Source organism: Delphinus delphis, chromosome 7 (genome assembly GCF_949987515.2).
Source record: "Delphinus delphis chromosome 7, mDelDel1.2, whole genome shotgun sequence".
Taxonomy (NCBI): domain Eukaryota; kingdom Metazoa; phylum Chordata; class Mammalia; order Artiodactyla; family Delphinidae; genus Delphinus; species Delphinus delphis.
The window spans coordinates 58113012-58134949 of NC_082689.1; the positions used below are offsets into that span (position 1 = coordinate 58113012).

General features: G+C 44.8%; 1 protein-coding gene across 1 annotated transcript in view; it reads left to right on the plus strand.

Annotated features, from left to right (window-relative positions):
* The first annotated feature begins 7541 nt into the window (after positions 1-7541).
* Positions 7542-21938, plus strand: part of WIPF1 (WAS/WASL interacting protein family member 1) — a 114917-nt gene continuing 100520 nt past the window's right edge. The window contains exon 1 of the mRNA XM_060016558.1: positions 7542-7764. The gene's annotated coding sequence lies outside the window, so the exon portion shown is untranslated. The remainder of the gene's footprint in view (positions 7765-21938) is intronic.

Consider the following 21938-nt stretch of genomic DNA (forward strand, 5'->3'; position numbering starts at 1 on the left):
TAAAAAAAACAAAACCACAGGATGATGGAAATACTTCCAAATACCTCTTTTCAAAAATACTTTCTAGAGTACAAATTTCTTTTCAACGGCTGTTTCTCTCACATCATTAAAATGTCACTTTACATTAAAGGGATAGATTAAGAGAACTTATTTTTTTCTAAACTATTAAATAGGTAGCACACTGCTAACGACCATTTATCATCACAGAAAAGAAGAGCAAATTTAGAACGCTTGCCTTTTTTGAAAAGAAAAGGAATAACACACACTTGAAGTTTTAAAAAGTTTTAGGTTCAGTAACATCTTTAAGTACTTTCACACAGATAATGTCTTCTCAAATTACAGATTTTCAGTCAACCCCATCTCAGATTCTACTGTTTAATTTTATTATCACTATTTTGATATGTTTTATATTTTTACATATATTTAACGTTTGTAATTTTTAAAACCTACTGCAGAAGGTTGAGTTCATCACTTGCCTGGGTCTGTGACACATTATCATTCTTCAAAATACCCTTGGGATATTTTAGCAAGTGCCCTCCTTACCTTTTAAAGGGCTGTCTTCCAGATCAATCATCTTTTGACAGCATCTTCATAAAGTGTTTTTTTAAAGTGAATATCAATTTGCCACAATAAATACACAAATTCAGCCTTCCCTGCCCCCTTCCAGCATCCTCCACTTCTGCAGGTGTACAGCATGGAATAACCATCCCAGCACGGCTACACTTCCACAGGGACTCCCTGTGAATGCTGAGACTGGGAAGAAAAAGGCCCACTCTGAGTCCTGGGGGTCACCCCACTTCCTGGTTATGGTATTAAGGGTCCACTTCTCGCTGGTCCTCCAGCTGTGCCGCCTCATCTCACCGAAGTTAGGCGCCTGGATCCTTGTTACAGGAGGAGGACATTTGGAAAACCTTGTGCCTTTGGAAGCTCCTAAGGTCTTCGCAGGTACCTGCCCTGGCACCTGACCAATGAAGCAAGGCTTAATCATCCATCAGAGTCATCAGAACAAACGCCTTTCATGCCATTAAGTCCATTCCCCACATAAATAAAACCTACAGCCCACATGATCTTCCTGAGACACTTACTCGGGACCTGCCTGCCAGTTGTGAGTTTCAATCCTCGTACCTTCCTCACTGCTCCTGTAGGGGCACCAGAAACCAGCAGTTGGATCAAACTCCTCTGGACTTGTGCTCCCTGCCACCACCCTTTCCTGCCCCCTGTGCTGGACACTGAGGGTTAACTGCCTTTCAGTTCCTCTTTTATGTGAAGGGACATGATGTCAGGTCCCCGGGAAACATCGGTTAGTGAACAGCTGTGCCTGCCTGTGCTGGCCATTTTCCATTCCTCCCTCCAGTCCTGGGGGGCTGACCTGTGCGGACAGCATGGCAGGTTTCCTTGTCCTCTGGCTCCTGACTGGGTTCACGTGGTGGTGACACTGGCAGGAGAGAAGTCAGGGTATTTATGGCTCCAGTTCCACCCCAGGGTCACCGTGGCTTGACACCATTCTTCATCTGAAGGTCACAACTCCTGCCAGCAGCCCCCTCCCAGAGCTGAAGCTACCCTCTCACATTCTGTCCCCTTCAGGCCTGGGGGCAGTAATGGCAGCGTCCCTTGTTCCTTTTCCTAAACACCTTTGTAAACAATTCCTTGATTAAGCTTTCCTATATTACCTCATTTGAGAAGATTTCTGTTTCCTGATGGAAACTGCCTGCTGTACTGTCCAAACAGCAGCTGTGGTGTAATGCCACTCTTTTGTTCTTGATGTGATGCTGGGTCAAATAGGAAAATGGGGTGAGTAATGAACAAGGATGAGGATAAGAACAACAATAATCATGAACTTTTCTTGAGTGCCTGCTAAGAATCAGACGCCATGTGTATTCTTTTACATGCGTGAACTCATTTGAACCTCGCAACACTTTCATGAGGAGAGTGGTAGGCAGCCTCTAGTGACTCCAGTGACCCCTGACTGCTAATATTCACACCCTTGTACTACACCTTCACCCCAAGTGCAGGCTGGATTTAGTGACTTGCTTCTAATGGCTAGAATGTGGCAGAGCAATGAGATGTCCCTTTCAAGATTACAAAAAGACTGTGGTTTCCATCTTGGGTGCTGCCCGTTGCTCACTTACTCTGAGGGAAAACAGTTGCCACGATGTGGGCTGACCTATGGAGACATCCATGTGGCAACGAACTAATGTCTTTAGCCAACAGCCAGTGAGTGAACTTGAAAGTGAATCCTCCTCCAATCAAGCCTTGAGATGACGGCATCCTTGCAAGAGACCCTAACCCAAAACACCCAGCTAAGCTGCACCCAGATTTCTAACCTCTAGAAATTATGAGATAATAAGTGTGTGTTGTCTTAAGTCATTAAGTTTTGAGGTAATTTGTTACACGGCAACTGATAACTAATACAAAGGGATGCCATTTTTATCCTCTCTTTAGAGATACAGAAACTAATGCTTAGCCACCTGCTCCAGCTCATGCAATTAGGAAATCGAAGAGTCAAGACAAAACACCTGACAGAGAGTCTGTGCACTTAACCATTACACTTATGGCCTCCTGATGAAACAGTCTATGAAGGGAATTTAAGTGTTTATAAGAATTAGCTATTTCCATTCTTCAATGTTGTCATTCAAAGTATAAATTGGTATCACGTTTTGGAGAGCCATTTGGCAGGATCTATCAAAAGGTGCAAACCCTTCCACCCCGCACCTCCACTTCTAGGATGCTAATTTACAGAAGGACACAGGTGTGTCGGCATTTAAGAGCATGAATCTTTATTGCGTATTTCTAAAAGGCAAATAACTGGAAGCAACATAAATGTCTGCTAATAGGGGATTTGGTTGGATTATGATTCATCATACAGTGAAAGACTACATAGCTATTAAAAAGAATGAAGTAGATTTATATTTAGGGAAATGGAAAGGTAAACCTATGTATCTACAGTAGGTAGGATTCTAGGATGGTCCCAAGATTTCTACTCCCGGTACACACATATTTTCTCCAAGTTGTTCAATCAAGCACTAATATAGATGCTGCTGTAAAGGGATTTTGTAGATGTACTTAAGGCCCTAAATTAGTTGAGTATAAGATAGGGAGATTGTGCTCAATGGACCTAATGTAATCAGCTGAGCTTTTAAAAAGGATTGAGCTTTTCCTGGTAAAAGACACTGAAAGTGTGAGAGGGATTCAATGTGAGGGAATTCTCCATTGCTGGCTTTGAAGATGGAGGAAGCTAGAATGCAGGTGTCCTCTAGGAGCTGAAAGCAGCCACTTGGTGACAGCCAGTAAGTAAATGGGTACCGTAGTCCTATCACCATAATGAACTCAATTCTGCTAATAATGATTTGAATGAGTTTGGAGGTGGATTTTCCCCAAAGCCTGCAGAGAAGTACTCAGCCCTGGCTGAAACCTTGATTTCAGACTGTGATGCCTTGAACAGAGAACCCAGTCATGCCATGTCCAGACTTCTAACCTACAGAACCATGAAATAATAAATGGATGTTGTTTTAAGCTGCTAAATTTATGGAAGTTTGTTATATAGCAACAGAAAAACAATGCAATAGATTATTTAGTGGGAAAAGAAAGGCAAATTACAGAAGAAAAGGTGTAGTATGGCCCCATTTATTTGGCTTTTCATAAATATTTGCTGATTTTTTAAAAAATTAAGGATATATAGGAAAAATATGGAGAAGAATATTTATCCTACTATTACAGTGGTTATCTCTGGAGAATGGGATTGCAGGAGTCTTTAGCCTTCCATACCTATGCTTATGGAATACCTGAATTATTTAGAATGAGAATATATTTTTAATAAGGAAAGAAGATGATTAAATTTGCTAGCTTGGACTAAGGCTTAAATTCATCACATTCAATTCTCACTGTCTTAAGTTTTTTTGGAATAAGGTGTGATACTAAGCACACCCTGATTCTCTGCAGCACCCCTTGACCTAGCCTGGTGCTCTTGTCCCATATAACATTCTATGTTCTCCCTGCATTAAGTCAGAAGAGAGAACCCAAATCACTTGTCAGTATAGAGCCTTTAACCAGATATACCTGAACCCCAAGAAGTCTGTTCAAAGATCAATAAGTTTTATTCTTTTGCTATTTGGTACCAAGGAACCTGTATGCTAGTCAATTCAGGTCATTCGCACCAGCAGAAGCTCAGAGGTGGAACAAACACAAGAAGTAGGGTCAAGAGACAGTATGCACAGTAGTTAGAGTCAGGGCGTTGCTGTCAAAATAATCTGGATTCTGATGTTCACAAGTTGAGTGATCTTGGGCAGGTTGCCTAAGTTCTTTAAGTCACAGTTTCCTCATCTGTAAAATGGCGACAAATATCTATTCAGTTAATTTGCCTTGAGAATTAAATGAGATACTATATGTAAAAGGACCTAGCTTAATGCCTGGTATATTCATTCCTCCGGTGGTCATGAGTACTAGAAATGTGCCAGGTGTTGGGAGTACTGTGGTGAACCAGTTGCCTTCACATGCCCCTCCCCCCAAAGGGGACTACTGCCTTGGGGGAGGGGTGAGGAGACAGGCATTTAAAAAGTAATTGCAATAAACAAATAATTGTTATAAGAGGGGAAGTTCTAAAACACCACAGGCCTAGTTTAGAGGTTAGGGTGAGTTCCAAAATGGTAGCTCTGAAATGATAAGCACATATATATCATTAATAATATTGGGTTCTGGTAAATTTGTCTTAATTTTGCCAATCTCAATGTCCTTCTATCTCCCTCCCTTTTCCTTCTTTCCCAAGATCATTATAATATTCCTAGCCTAACTTTGCCTTCAGGCAGCATTCAAGAAGTCATTTTTTCTTCATTCATTTCGAAGTGCCCATGACTGCAGAGGTTTAGCATGATACCTTTGCCTGGTGCCTGGTAATAACTTCATTCATTTTTTAAAAAAAATATATTTATTTTTATTTTTGGCTGCATTGGGTCTTCATTGTCGCACACGGGCTTTCTCTAGTTCGGGCAAGTGGGGGCTACTCTTCATTGCGGTGCACGGGCTTCTCATTGCCGTGGCTTCTCTTGTTGCGGAGCATGGGCTCTAGGAGTGCGGGCTCAATAGTTGTGGCTCACAGGCTCTAGAGTGCAGGCTCAGTATTTGTGGCACACGGGCTTAGTTGCTCTGTGGCATGTGGGATCTCCCCAGACCAGGGCTCGAACCTATGTCCCCTGAATTGGCAGACGAATTCTTTTTTTTTTTTTGCGGTACGCGGGCCTTTCACTTTTGTGGCCTCTCCCATTGCAGAGCACACGCTCCGGACGCGCAGGCTCAGCGGCCATGGCTCACGGGCCCAGCCGCTCCGCGGCATGTGGGATCCTCCCGGACCGGGGCACGAACCCGCGTCCCCCGCATCGGCAGGCGGACTCTCAACCACTGCGCCACCAGGGAAGCCCCGGCAGGCGAATTCTTAACCACTGTGCCACCAGGGAAGTCCCCTAACTTCATTCTTCATTTTGTATCTTTTTTTTTCCCCCCTCTTTGGCCAAGCTTTGTGGCTTGTGGGATCTTAATTCCCCGGCCAGGGATGGAACCCCAGCTCTCAGCAGTGAAAGCGCAGAGTCCTAACCACTGGACCACCAGAGAATTCCCTCAGTACCTTAATTTTAAAGTATAATTTAACATCACGCAAGGGAAGAAGGTATCTGTTGCAGAATTTTAGGTTTTGATCTTTTTAAGATGAAAATTTAACTTTTTCAACTTGAAATTATTTGAAACTTACAACTAAGTTGTGAAAATAGTAAAAAATGTTTCCACGTACCCTTCACTCAGCTTTCCTAAATGTTAACATCTAACATAACCATAGCCCACTCACGGAAACTAGAAAATTACCCCTGATAAAATACTATTCAGGTTTTGACCTTACTGAGAGAAATGCTGTCTGAGGAGAGAGAGCCAGGGGACTCTGGACAACTGATCACTGACTTTATAGGTGACTTAAAACAGTAGACAATTCAGAATACCATTTATTTTTGGCTTCCAATGATGAAATAATGGGAACGGACATATATTTTATCTTCCTAATTTTTTTTGTGTACGAATGCAAAATTTTTATGGATTCTTGAAAGACACACACTCCAGAGAGTTCTTATCCCAACCAACATTTCATCAATTCCTTAGAAGTTGCCAGGAGCTCTACTGGGCTTTGGGGAATTAAAGATAAGTAAAAATTCCTGTTCCACTTGTGTGCCGCTACTCTGCTTACCTTTAGAGGCACTATCACATTTAATCCTTACAACAATCCTAAGAGGTAAGAGCTATTGTTATCCCTATTTGACTGAAGCAAAAATTGAGGCTTAGAGGGCTGATAGGAGCCAGCTCCTGGACTTAACTTCCATGATACACGGTGGTAAGTGCTACTGACTTTTTTTTTCCAAGTCTGGAATAATATACTGATATATGAAATCAATGGTCTTCATTTTATATAAAACACAGCAAGCATATGCGTATCACTATAGAAATGGTTGAAAAAGAAAAGCTTCGAATGATGAAATACGTAATGAACCTTTAAAAGATGGGTACACTTAGGGACAAATTTTGTCGCTGGAAAGTTTATCCATGTTACCGACCTCTTTCCCAGAAGAAGTATTGTATCTGTTAAGAGCATGCGTGTCAAGGTACAAGTATGCACATGGAAACTGGCATAGGAGCAGACAGCCTAAAGTCGAGGATGAACCACCTTTTCAGCCTAGGACATCAATTCTGAAGTGCCTATGTTCCCACCTTTTCTGCTTTTATTTAAGGGGATACGCAGCCTTGATATTTTAACAATATGATTAAATGGTTATTATATCGATCGTAACTTGTTCTTTTCAAACGCACACGTTCTAACACCTGTGTCGTCTTAGTGTGTATTAACTTTTCTTTGGAGCCTGGAGATGGCGGCTTTCAGAGCCGGTCAGTAACAGCTCCGGCAACAGAGTAGAGCTTCAGCTTTCTCCAAATGTTTGCTGTTGATGCCACCGTATTTGAGGATGTGGGTGGCTGATGACAAATCCATCCCCACTAAGAGCAAAACCATTCAATCCCAGCCGATTCTTGGTGCTGGTGGGAGGCGGAGGGGGAGGGGCGGGCATCTTTACACGAAAGGAGTAGCAGTGCTGTCCCCACGCAGTGTTCAGGAAGACATGTGGATGGACCCTGGGCCTCTGTGGGCGCCACTCCATTTTAAAATTTATTTTTAAGTTGAATTTCTATTTAAGATGTCTCAAAGCAGGCCCCTTCTTTTGAGAACAGAGGAGAAGGCGATGAGAAAAGGCTTTCCCTCGGGGTTGGGGGGTAACCCCGGCAGCGGGAAGCTGGAGAGCTTGCAGTCCTTGGGGGAAAGGGCCCTCGGCTGGACACCCCTTCCAGTTCCCGCTCCTCTGCAAACACAGGGGAGGGAGACGGAGCGACACACGAGCCCCAGACTCCTAACCGCCCCACAACTGCCACGTTCCTCCAGGGTCCCGAGGCCACGGGGCGCAGAACCTCGGCAAGGGGCAGCGCGGGCGCGGCGCGCAGACAGGAGGGCGAAAGGCAGACGGCTGCCTCGCCGCGCGTCCACATGTGGCAGGGCCGCTGGGGGGTGGGGACCGGCAGCCGAGGGGGAGGGTTTACATCCCAGCGAAGTTCCCGGATGGTCGCAGCCTCCCGGCGCTGAGCACTTTTCCTGCCCGGCTGCTCAGCCCTACGGACTGGGGAGAAGTTTCCCAGAAAAAAATGCCCGGCGAGCCGCGAGGCCCTGGAGCCCCACGGAGCCGCTGCGCGGTAAGGGACGCGCCGCCGCCGCCACCGAGGGCGCGACCGGGTTCCGGGGACTCAGGGCAACGCCCGTGGAGACCCTGGCAGCCGCCGGGGACCCCGGGGAGGGGCTGGGCGGCGCGGCGCGGCTCGGCGCCGGGTGGGCACGGGCGGGGGCCGCGGGGACGTCGGGGCTGCGTCCGCTGCGGGCGGGGGCGCAGGCGTGTGGTCTCCTGGGGGGCTCGACTCGGGCCCGGCGGCTCGCGCGTCCTGCCCTGGCCGGCGGGCGGGGGAAGAAGGGGCCGCGGACCGATGGGCTCCGGACGCGGGCGCCTCTGGGGCTGGGCGCGCTGCTTGGCTCCGCCGAGCCTGGGGCCCCCCGGGGGGCTCGGCCCCTCTCGCGCTGTGGGTACCCGGGGCAGGGGCTTCGCGGGGATGCGCTGGGGCGCGTCTTCCCCCTTGCTCCCCATCCCCAGCGCCGGCGGATGGGGACTTTCGGGCATCCCCGGGGCCAGTTCCTGCTCTGGAGCCGCTTCGCTTTCTTCGCTGGGGAATCGTACCCATCCCGCAACTCGGCTTCCCAAACTCTCTTCCCGCCGGGTGCCCCAGGCTGCTGCTCGCGCAGTGGGCGGTGTAGACGCGCGCGTTCGATGTGTGCAGTGACCTTAGAGGACTTATAGTCCCCGTCAGCGATTTTCTCCCGGGGCCTCTCCCGAACTTTCCGGACAGCTTCACTGCAGTCTCATTCCCTCTACATTTTCTTTTTAAAATAGAACAGTTAAAGAACGTTGCAAGGGTAAGAGAAACCAGCTGACCCAGTCAGGGGGACCCTAAATCTTCAACTCGTGTTTAGACTTTGAACTCTTTGAGATTAACAAAGGGTGCTTCTGCGAGGGGCCCAGCCTGGCCAGGTCCTTGGTCCTGCTCAATCCCGGAGGAATACATATTCCTTCCTGGGCCACCGGCTCCTGACTTTATCTCAGTTCTCTGGGAAGCCTCTCAGGTTGTCAGCAGTGACTGGATGGACTTGGTACCTTTTTCTGAAAACTGCGTGTCACTATTGTCCCCTGCATGGTCACTGGACCCCACCCCCAATCGCTGGCCGTGGGTAGTCCCAGACTTTAGGCGGTGCAGCCGCGGAGCCCCTGGACAGAGTCCCGCCCTAGGTGGGTTTTCTTTTGCCAGTTTCCCAAGGCAATTCCAAAACAATACTGCAGCTTCATTTTGAGTCATTGGCATATTTTTTCCTCCTCAAAAAAATGCCTTTTTCTCTAGCGGATAAAATAACTCCGAAGAATTTTCCTTTTCAGTTTGCATAAAATACTTTTTGACTTCCGGAGGTGAGAGATCCCGCATAGGCCAGCAATATTTACATCTTAATCCCTCTTTACAGTGCTTACAACTCTGCCTTCACTCTTGCTGTGTATCTTTACCTGCCTGACATCCCCACAAGGTTGAGTTTCTCAGGGACCAAATCCGCCGCCACCTGTAGGAGCCCATTACCTGTTGAGTGGAATTGTGCAGACTAGACTCTGCAGATGTTATTAAAACATTTTAATATCATCTTCTTCCTTGGGACCTACCCAACCTCTGCCATCATTTTGGCTCCCTGAGCAGCACATAAGCTCTTAGGTTTGTGTGCTGTAGAACAGAGAGATTTGTAAGCAAGGTAACATCAGATTCTGGTACATTTAGAGACAATGAGATTACTTCCAGGTGGAGAGATTCATGCCTTCTTTCATTTGTTTGTTCATTTCAGCAATTAAGTGTCTACTGTGTGTTCAACCACTTTTGGCCCCTTAGGCATATCATGCATATTGTGTACCTTGAGCCTCACTTATCTCATCCAAGAAATGGGGTTGATAACCTTTGCTCTTCCTCCATCTCATCGTGTGAGGATCAGGTGGGATAATGGCGTGTGAAACAGCAAAAAGCAGCACAGCACAGGGCACTGGAGGGCCACACAGACACAATAAAGGGCTAAAGTTGTGGGACAGGGGCAGTGAGGAGGTGGGATGCCTTTACTTTTTAAACGCACTGCCTTAGTTGCTCTGGCCAGGGATGAGCCCGCTTTTGTGGGAAGTATTTGTTGCTGGGTCTGCGTCACTGTCTTAGATATTTCAGGGTGTTCCTCACTACGGTTGTAATTTTAGGAACATACATGGTTTTTACAGTGCACATCAGGAGAACAGAATTAAAGAAAAGTGCCTTTTGTTGTTGTTGCTGTAACCCCTTCAGTTTTCAGCATCTGTTATTTGGGATTGTGTGTCCCAGAGCCGTCATCTTCCGGAAGCCTGCCCTCCCGTGAGGTCTACCAAATTCCTAATGATTTTCATACAGAGGTTTCTCTGCCACTGTGACCCAGCAATCCACAATTATGTTGCAGTGCTGGATGGTTTGTTAGGCCTTGTGAATAGCCAGGACCCACGTATGTGAATCGGCTCACAGTTGAAATCAAGCAACATGCTCATTTGGCATTGAGGGTCCCTTTTAGGGGTCACTGTTGTGCCCTGTGCCAGGGTAGAAGGGGAGACCTAGCTCAGAAGCAGATGGGGTTTGGTCCCTGAATGCTTACCTCCTGGTAGAGATGAGACATGGTTTTGAACAGCAGGAATGCAGGGTAGAATGTGGTAAATAAGATGAAAAAAAGGTACAGAGCAAATACAGGGAATTTAGAGGAAAGTGAAATTACTTCCAGCTGGAGGGAGTCAGTCTTCCCTCATTTGTCTATCTAACGAGTATCTACCAAGTGTCTTCCATGTGCCAGGCATGGGAAGATTCATTGGCACGTGTACATTGTGTTCCATCTTCCCTGCTCCAACTGAGGAGCAGTTCAGTTTCCTCCTCCCTGGGAGAAATGAATACTTCCTTACCGGCCTCATTGCCCAGCCCAACATTTATCAGTTGTTCTCACCTTGTAGGGATTACGGTCAGGTTAGAATAATTAACTCTGCCTTTTATACTTGGAAGTAATAAAAACTCTGAGGCTCACCATATTCCCCAGAATACCTTCCATTAGTTGAGAAATGCTATCTACCTAACACGCTTTAACCAGTATTGAAGTACACTGGTCCTTAGGCATGGGTGTGACTTAAAAAGGCTTGATTCTGTAAGGCTGGGGTGAGGCCCAGGAATCTATTTTTGAAAGCTCCCCCAGGTGATACTGATGCACTACCACCTGCAGAGTCCCTAAAGGGAAAACCGTGAGCCAGGGGGTCAGGCAGATCTTCCATTCCCAGCTCTGTCTTCCACATGTTCTGCGACTTCTGTTTCTTTATCTTTAAAATCGGAGTACTGTAACCACCTGTACTACGGGGTTGTTCTGAGGGTCGGATGAAGTAATGGATGTGAATCACTTGGCGGATTATCCAGGACATGCTGCTGCTAGGTATTTGTGGGCCATTATTATTATTATTTTTCTTCAGCGAAGACAGCAAAAGAGATGATTTATTGTACACATGTTACATTCAGCCACAGCTGAGAACAGAACTAGTCCAGAATGTCACAAGTCCAGGGCAAAGGACTGAAAGGGACCGTTTTGATACCAGCAAGATGGGCCTCTCAGAGGTGGTCGAGGCGATCAGAATGGCCATAAATGTTCTGGATCCATTGAGACAAGTTCTAGACAGTTGGCATGCAGTCCGACGACTTGTACCAGCGTGCCTGGCCTCTGGCTTCCCTTGTTTCTGCTCCTGTGGCTTCCATGGGTGTACGAGTTTACTTGGACCTCTGCCCCATCTCTCTTCTTTTGCGCTTCAGCCTGCGCCTTTGCTTCTTCCTCCACCACCACCTCCTCTGCTTCTCCCCAAACTATCCTTCCTCTCCCAACAGCTCTTGGGTACCCTTGAGAACCCAGTGATCCAGAACGATGGCGGCCTTCCCTTGCCACGTCTACTCCCACAGTCTCCAGTTCTTACAGCCTCAGCCCACTGGCAGGGACTGCTCGCCTTCGCTCGTGGTGCGGAGGTTTCTCAGAAGATGGCGCCAAGGCCGAGACTGGGGGTCATTGTTATCATCAGTGTTAATTTGCGCAAAACACTGTGTAGGTATTCCTCTTCCCATATGGAAATTAAAAAAGAGCCTAAACATAGGAACTGCTTTTGTATATAAAGTAACACATAACGATCCCTCAGCTGTCTGTAGTTTACTGAGCATTTCACACTGATCACCTCATGTATTCTCTCAACAGCTGAGGAGGAGGGATATCACAGAGGAGAACATCAGTGTGGGGGGTGAGGGGAGGGCTACCAGTTGGTGGTATCTGCTTAGCCAATCAAGCTACTTTGTTGAGACGACCAGGGCAGATAAAGGGCCAGGGGAAGAGAGATGTGCTACTTTCCTGTCCCTTTGGCACTAGGAAGTGCTGGGGTAACATGTTGTGGTGGTCGCACAGGGGCCCTCATCCGTGTGGGGTGACCAGGGGGACCGCCTGTCCCAGGCCAAGCTGCTTTGGTCACAGGTAGAGCGCCCACGCCCACCGGATGGGAGCAGCTCTGCTCTCGTGTTCTCTGGCGGCCAGGAGTCAAGAAACGTTGGCTGATTCCTGGGGAGCCGCTCAGCATTGCAGCCTTCAGGTCAGGCGTCCATACTTGGTGAGAAGTCAAAAATAATTGACTTTGCTAATACTCAATAAAAGGCGAACGTAGCTAAAATAAACAGGCAAAACAATCACCTACAATTTTCATTAGTTTAGAAGCTTCAGAAACATGGTTCATATTGTAAAACCATGTTGCTGTGATGTTATACAAGTAGTCATCCCTTGGTGTCCGAGGGGCATTGGCCCAGGGCCCCCTGTGGATACCAAAATCTGCAGATGTGTAAAAATCTGCTGACTATAACAAAATCTGCTGACTATAACATTTTAGCATTGCCTACGAGGGATATATTGTTTCTCTTCTAATAAGCCATCTTTCCATTGTAACTCAGTAACTTCCTTTTAATTTCCTTTTATTGCTTAGTTATATTAATTTAAGTGAATCAGATTTTCAAAGCTTTCTGTGATCTGGCCCAAGCTTTACAAAATCTCTCCTTCCTTTCCTTCCTTCCTTCCTTCCTCCCTCCCTCCCTCCCTCCCTTCCTCCCTCCCTTCCTCCCTTCTTTCCTTTCTTTAACATTACCACTTACTGTGTGTCATTTAATTGAATCATTTAATAGTCACACAGCCCCGTGAGGTAGATTCTATACATGTATGTGGAGCCTGAGACTGAGAGAAGTTCAGTAACTTGCCCAAGGTCACACAGCTAGTGACAGAACTAGTATTCAAGCCTGGGGCAGTCTGATTCCAAGCTCTGCACTTTTAACCCTTAACTTCACCTTCTGCTGTATTATACACGACTTTTCATTGCTGTGGACTCCAGCCAAAGATTCTTTTCCATTCCCATCTGTATGCCTCTGCTTTGCCATTTCTTCTCTTGACACTGCCCTTCTCCTCACTTGTATGTTGAATCCTATAGATTCTTCATATTGGCCACAAGTACTGGTTGAGAAGAAAAATAGCAGACTTTGTTAATACTCAATAAGAGAAGAATACAGCTAAAATAAACAGGAGACACAATCACCTACAAATTTTGTTAGTTCAGTGGCTTCGATGAACATGGTTCACATTGTAAAAACATGCTTCTTAAGAAAAGTCGAAACGCCGTCTTCTTCTGGAGCCGATTCATCCCTCTTCTTAGTAAATTCTCATTGCTGTCTGTTTGGGCCTCACCTGTGGCTCGGAATCCACTCTATTCCGTATTGGAGTCACTTGCATGTGTTTTTTTCTCCCTCATTAGATTGTAAACTCTTTGAAGGAAATAACTTAATTTTTTTTTTTTTTACATTCTCTCAGAAACAGTAGGTTCTTGTATAGTAGGTTCTCAATTAATGTTTGTTGAATGACAGTTTATTTCCACCACTCTGGTTGTAAGGTTTGAGGTGAGTGAATTTTTTATGAAGGCAAAATCGATTTTGATGTTGGCTTCTGAAGATGCTGGGAAACAAGTTTCATCCTAAGAGTGATTTCATCCTTCACCATGATTGATATGTATAATACATTACTTTTCATCACATACATAAGTATCTTTAAATGCTGTTTATCTTTATTTCTTCCAAATTGAAAAATAACAATGATCCTAATAATAAAGGAATGGGATTTTGTGTTCTTGTGGGGAATGTGGAAATTATTATTGTAGAACCTAAGAAGTAACATTTCCTGATCTAATGCCTGTATGTGGTTCATTTCCACATTAGTGAGTGTTCAGGCTCTCCCACCCACGGATTTTCCATCTTTTTCTTTGAGCTAAGAGGTGATGTACAACTTGAGAAAGGAGTTTAAGCAAAATTGAAGGACATTAGCCTCTCCCCAGACTGCCACAGACTCCTTTGTATTTGGAGGATAAATAGTTCTCTCAGGTAAGAGGTGTCTGCAGGAGGAAGGAAATGGTGAATAAAATGGAAAATTGAGGGCCAAATAGTTTCCTTGGCCAGAGGAGTCGATTACGATTTAAAATAAAAGTTAATTTTACATATGTTCTATTTTTCTTACATAGGCAATACACACACACACACACACACATATATATATACACACACACATTTACATTATTTAAATATATATTTTCTTTCATAGGCAATACTTGGTTACTTTAAATACTGAATATGTAATGTGTACACCTTACCTCATTGTAACAGCTAAACACAGTTTGATTACATTCCTCCTATTCTCCCTCCTCCACCCCACATGTTTGAGACTGGGTTATTTGCATTTTGCTTGCCTGATAGTTTTAGCGTTTCTTGGACATATTGCTACTATGTTCTTAATAGTTGCATGGCATTCTGCTGTCCGGCTGGATATATTTTCCTGTTCAATGACCATCTTCTCATCTGTTAGCTCTTGCTAATGATGCCCAGACAGCTAGTCCATTGAGTCAAGTCAGACAACCAACCAATTCAGTGACAGCATCAATATAATCATTTAGTTGGCTTACACAGACCAAATGGGCAGTTGGTTGAATTTCTTGCTTTTCAACCACTTGTGTGTCACCCAGCCCGTTTCTGAAACTTCCCAAGCATTTTTCTATAGACGTATGCAGATTAGGTCTGTTGACTGAAGAATTTAGGCCTGGGAGGGACCAAGAAAGAAATCTGGCCACATCTTTGATGCAATTTTGAAGTGTTGAACATGTTATCTAATAATATTTCAGGAAACTCTGAGACTATTTTCTGCCCTAGGCAGGATAGATTTTGAAAGCAGAGAACCTTTAGACCTTGGAGAAGATCTTGAGAAAACATGTACCCTAGCTATTTTTTTTAAAAAAATGTAAACAGTGAGGTCAGTGTCTTCACCACAATAGACTTGTGTTATGGGGATGGATATTTAAATAGAGGAGACAGATCAGCCAGACGTAAAAGGGGAAGAAATGGGTATTCTGGAGCAGGCTCATGTAATGTGAGGAGCACACGTATGTGCTGCAGGAGGGTCTTTCAGGAAGGACCAGGGTGATGGATTGAGAGAAAAGGGTGGGGGCAGGGAGAATACAACAAGACGAAACCAGTTATCTTTCCCAGGCCCCAGAAGGCAGGCTGGGGGACACTCAGACAAGTTTTCAGATGGTACTGACATTTCTAATTCAATTTTTGAGGGCCTAGAAAAAGGCAAAGTAGTTGAAGTCTTTTTAAAAATCTTTAAAAAGTAGTAATTTACTTTAGCAGTACCTATTCTTATCTATTAGAGCAAGACTTTGATTGCCGCACATGGTTTAACATTTAACCCAAAGCATCCGTTTAAATAATCCCAGGTTTTGTGAGTAAAATGCCACATTATTCTTTTCCCTAGAGTTTTAGCACTGCTTAAAAAAAAAAAGCCTCACGTGTTGTTTGAGACAAAATAAAAAATTAGATCATTGTTAAAATTGGGGATTACTTTACATGGTACTTTACAAAGATGTTGGAGCTAGAACCTTATTAATTAAACATTGTAAACCTTTCCCCCCCTTAATCCTCTCCCTTTGATGAGGAACTGGCAGAAGAAAAAGAGAAAACAATTCTCAGTTGGTTAAAGGACTGTGCATGGGGTATTATGGTATTACTTTAACCACAACATTCCTTTCTGTACGGAATTTTTGCATACATCATCTCTACTTTGCTGTGATGAAACATGTCCCTTTTGTCAACCACCAAGCCAGGTGCTCAGTCTTTCTAATTCAGTCTTTGCTTCCTAGTTTTTGCTGAAAATGTGACTCTTATCACTTAAAAAAAATTAAATTGTAGTTTTTACCTTGTTGAGATTACAAAAGTATTATGTGCTTGATATAAATAAAACAGAAGAGAAAGACATATACAAAGACAAAGTTAATTTTTCTCCTATGTCTCTCAAATCTAACCACTCGAGGTAATCAATATTACCAGTTTGGGGTGTGCCCTTCTTTTCTCTTTGCTTATAAAACTATGAACAAATATATATGCACATATATAGTTTTTCTATTAAAAATAGAAACCTTATACACATTAGGCTACATGATTTTTAATTGCGGCATAATTGACACAAAACATTGTATAAGTTTAAGGTATACAACAAGTTGATTTGATACACTCATATATTGTAATATATTACCACCATAGATTGGCTAACCTCCAACATGTCACATAATTATCATTTCTTTTTAGTGATGAGAACAGTTAAGATCTAGTCTCTTAGCAACTTTCAAGTATTTAAAACAGTATTGTTAACTGTAATCACAATACTGTACATTAGATCCCTAGAACTTATTCATCTTCTAACTGCAAGTTTGTACCCTTTGACCAACATCTTCCCAATTCTCCTACCTCCCCCCACCCTACCCTGGCCCTGGTAACCACCATTCTAATCTCTGGTTCTACAAGTTCGGCTTTTTTAGATTCTACATTTAAGTGAGATCATACAGTATTTGTCTTTTTCTGACTTATTTCACTTAGCATAATACCTTCCAGATCCATCCATGTTGTCAGAAATGGAAGGATTTCCTTCTTTCTCTTGGCTGAATAATATTCGTGTGTGTGAGATATTTTCTGTATCCATCCATTGATGAACACTTAGGTTGTTTCCTTATCTTGGCTGTTGTAAATAATGCTACCATAAACATGGGGGTGAAGATATCTTTTTTGATATCCACAAGATTTATTTTTTATTTATTTACTTTTGGCTGCGTTGGGTCTTCATTGCTGCACGTGGGCTTTCTGTAGTGTGGTGAGTGGTGGCTACTCTTCGTTGCGGTGCGTGGGCTTCTCATTGCAGTGGCTTCTCTTGTTGCGGAGCATGGGCTCTAGGCACACGGGCTTCAGTATTTGCAAGCGTGCGGGCTCAGTCGTCGTGGCACGCGGGCCCTAGAGTGCGTGGGCTTCAGTAGTTGCGGCGCGTGGGCTCTAGGACGCGTGGACTTCAGTAGATGTGGCATGCAGGCTCAGAGGTTGTGGCTCGCGGGCTGTAGAGCGCAGGCTAAGTAGTTGTGGCTCACGGGCTTAATTGCTCCGCTGCGTGTGGGATCTTCCCGGACCAGGGATTGAACCCATGTCCCCTACATTGGCAGGCGGAGTTTTAACCACTGCGCCACCAGGGAAGTCCCAAGATTTTTTTTTTTAACATAACAAAACATTATAGCCATTCTCTCCAAGTTAAAAACTCATTTATACTATGGCTGACTGATATTCCGTAATTTAACCATTCATATTATTTCAAGTTTTGTGCTACTGCAGTTCTTCCCCGAATATCCATGTGTTCAGAACATACTAGCATACAGAAGCTTTGATTTCTGTCACAGTCCCTAAAGTGGTATTACTTTCTAAAAGTTGTAGTAATTCATAGTCCTACTGAAACTATTTGAAAATATCTGTTTCCCCACATCCTTGCCAGTGTAATTCATTTTAGAAGTATAAACTTTCTAATCTCTTTTTCCTGTTTTGTTTCACATGATTTCTTTAGGGAGCACTTGTCACTCTCTTTACCTTTTTTTCTTTTTTAATTCCATTCATTTGAATTATTCATGCCCTGTCTTTTCCTTAATTTTCTAATGTGCATATGGTTTGTCTTCTAGACCTGGAGAAGAGAAACTTGAGCCTAAGCTCACTGAGCTTAATTGTTCTGTATGGAAATGAAACAAAACACTTGATAGCTACATATAACAAAGTAAATACAGAACTTTTGATTCCAGTTTTCTCTTTCTGAAGTCTATTATGTAAGAAATGTCTCAGGAAATATAAATGTCTTACCAGGAAAAATGGAAACTTATAAAACGCAAAGATGGGAAATTTTCAAGGAGTTTTAAGCTTGCACAGCTAACTGGGTTTCCCTCTTGAATCTTAAAGTCTGAAGACAAACATTCTTTGAGAGCATTAGTTATAAGTTATGCTGAATTACATCAAGAGGAAAAAGTGAATCATAGCAGATAGGAATTTAAACCTGGAGTGTGGTTGAAAGCCCCTGCCCTTGTTGCTCCTGCTTGTTTTTCTGGGAGGTGAGACTAGATTCCACTGCTCCTGTCCTTGTAGTTGCTGAGTTCACTATAAAATTATTTGTATATAACTCCAGCAGTACATTGGTTAATCAGAAACAGCTGTACAACTGGATTCATTTATATGAACAGAATAACTAAATCAATCTGCAAAATTTCTTGTATCTGGGTAGGTCGGGCCAACATTGTGTAGCCCAGAATAATAACAGTGCTTTGTAACTAACCTGACACAGATGGCAAAAAGATTGTGTCTGGGCAGCAGACGTTGGAACTGAAAATTAAGAAGCCCTGTGAGTCCATGATATCTGCCATAATAAAATGTTGCTCTCTTTTTAATGTGAGTGTTTTAAAGGCTAGGAAGCTTCATAAAGGGATGTCCTGTTTAAGAAAGAACACATCAGAGTTGGACCCTCTGAGAGTTGGATCTCCTGAATGAGGCTGAATTGTCCAGATCAGTGTCCCCGGAAAGATCAGTTTGTACCTCCTGCCAAACTGTCGGGGCTGCGACAAGCCAAGGGCCTCCTGCTGGGAAGAGGCCACAGACTAGACGGGCAAAGTGACGTGTCTGCCTGGAGGGAGCCAGGCCAAGGCAGGGAGAAGCACGAGGTTCCAGGCGAGACTGAGGCTGAAGTCCGGGCATAATGGAGCCAGAGGAATTCCTCAGGACGTGTGTTCTTGTGCAGAACCCTAAGGTCCACGGGAGCTGAGTGAGTTCAGTTCAGAATGCAGCCTTGTCCATATGCCTCTCACAGTCAGTCTTTTTTTTTTTTTTGCGGTACGCGGGCCTCTCACTGTTGTGGCTTCTCCCGTTGCGGAGCACAGGCTCCAGACGCGCAGGCTCAGTGGCCATGGCACACGGGCGCAGCCGTTCCGCAGCATGTGGGATCCTCCCAGACCGGGACACGAACCCGTGTCCCCTGCATCGGCAGGCGGACTCTCAGCCACTGCGCCACCAGGGAAGCCCCACAGTCAGTCTTAATGGAGACTTCAGTGCAGTAAGATGGGAGGTCTGATGAGAACAGGAAAATCTCTAGATCTTGAGTCTCCATGGGTGGCCCACTCCTGCAGGACTGAACTCTCCACCACTCAAAAAAACAGGTTATTCTCAAGGCCAGAAATCCACTGGCCCTCAACTAGCCAGAGTCCGAAGTCTGGACTGGGTTCTGGGTACCTGGTTGGCCTTGGTAGGTAGCTGTATTAGGTATTAGCCAGAGAGTGGCAGTGAGGGAAAGTGGTGCCCAGGGGGAACTGGGCACAGACCATAGTTTTGGCATTGGGATTTGCAAACACTCAGCTTCTTGGGGTGCTCATATGCTGTTGCCTGAGGGCATGTGTCCCCTCTGCCCTGCCTTCACTTTCACTCTGCCCCTGGTTTTGGATGTCCATCAATCCTCAGAAATAGACTCTTGAAAGTCAAGTCACTTTCAGGCTAAGACCTGATATCAACCAGCTTATTACTTAATTCCTTTTGCACTGAATCCTCTGCTAAAGGTAGAGTAGTAAAGTGAAAAGTGCAGAAGAGCCGTAGACTAGGAGTTTACCGTTGTTTTATAATCCCAGCTTTCTTGCCTAGTGGTCACATGACCTTGACAACAATAAAACACTGTGCAAAAATAGAGTAGGGGAATTTGTAAGAATGGGAAGAAGGCTGAGGCTAGGATGTCTGTGATGCCTGTGGTGGGACAGACCCGACATCTCCAGATAAGGCACTGTCTAAACAATGCAGTTGTTAACAGTTTAACTTATCAGTCAGAAATTTGATAAGTCTGAAATGTTACTTTACCTGTTTTTGACTAAGTATTAGGTAAATAAGGGAGAGAAATAGATGTTTATCTCATTCCTCATTTAGCTAAAATAGTGTGGCTGTGTGACGTGGAACTCATAGGGTTCTTCATTAACACTTGAATCTTACTGTATGCTTGAAAAAAGACCATTAGCTATTATCCCAAGATTTTCTTGTAATGTTATTTGTGGGAGTGAGACGTGAACCAGGTGAGTCCAGGTATGCCTGGCAGATCTTATTTTATTTACATCCAGTGAAAATCACACTAGCTCGTGTGTACCTACACACGTCCATTATACTCACTTTTATTCTGTATTAGTGCACACATGGTCCCAACCCTGAAACCACATGTCCTTATCATCTGCCACCCACGGGTGCATGTGTACACACACACACACACACACACACACACACACACGTGCACACACATGTCATTGGCTTACCCCTTTTAAAGAACACTTCAGATAGAGCCAGGAAGTACCAATTCTAAATGTTGCTGGGAAAGCACATGGATTGCTGAGTTTTGTACACATCTGCCTTTGCAGTGTCTTAGAAAGCAGAGGTCATTGCTCACTAATGTGCCCTTTGTACAGTCTCAGACCAAACACCAAATGCAGGTGACTGTAAGTGTGCGCTTTGGAGGATGTTCACTACGATGGTGGGGATTCCCGGGGGTGGAGAAAAATACCCACTTGGGGCTTTGCCTTGGGAGTTCTGCAGTGACCATTGATTGGTGGTTGTGACCATCACTGGGTGAGTGTCTTGTTTGTGTTTCTTAATCCTGGTCTGAGGAACAACACATTGCTGTTTTGGCTCAGAGGCAGACCATCTTGGATGGCATCCAAGAAACTGCACACTGCTCTTGCTTCTTGAGATTGGTGCTAACATTACAGGGTCTCCAGTTGTGCATAGAAAGATCCTGGACCAACACACTTGTAAATGGTACCCCTGTGGACTCTTTGCTTTACAGAGAGGTTAGACAAACTTGGCCACCCCGGAAGCTGAACCTTAGGACTGGTGCCCGAGGGAGCCCAACCACCATTTGTAGATAAGGTTGTGACTAGGAGAAGATGTTTTCTGAGTTCCAACCCAGATGCCCATGGAAGGATGGAGGCCTAGTAGAAACTTCCCCTTTGTCCCCTTCAGCTCTGGCCCCAGCAACACAGAGGGAGGAAGGAAAAGGGAGGATGTTCCTGGTGGTGGAGAGAGTACAGAGGCCAGCAGTGACAACAGGGAAAGGATCTGGTGGTGCTGAGCTACGGGGAGACGCCTCAGCAGTGGGAGTGAAGGGACTCGGATCCTAAGCGTCCTCTGCAGGGTAAGAAGCTTCCTGACCTAAGGATGTTGCTGGGTGGGGGCCCTGGAAGTGCAGGGAAAAGTGGTGAGCTGCACTAAGCGGTGGCCACCCTTACTAAGAAGTCATTAGGAAACAGAAGCAAGAGGGTGCCTGCCTGCTCTCGCTTACAGACAGAAGTCAGGAATGAATTATTCCTCTTCAGATTTCTAGTAATGATGTTTGGACAAGGAGTAATAATAACAGCATCTAATAACATAGATATTGCTTAGTATGTGCCAGGTAATGTTCTAAGTGCTCTGAATTAACTCACTGAATCCATATAACAACCCTATGAGGCAGACACTCTTATCTTCATTTTACAGATGAGGAATTTGAGGATGGTCAGCTTGTCCAAGTTCACGTGGCTAACTTGGCAGAGGTGAGATTCAGTCGAGTCCGTGTGGCTTCAGAGCCTGCTCTGAACCACAGTGCCCACCTGCCCCTTCAGTAAGGGACATTCAGTTGTAAAGGACCTAGGTGGCCCCAGCTTTCTTCATGTAGATGGTTGACCATTGATCCATTGTTCTGGGGAAGTAACCTGGACTTCCTGTTTCTCTGCATACTTCTGGGTTAGTGTCATCAATGCATTGCAAAAAGGACAGCCAGAAAAAATAAA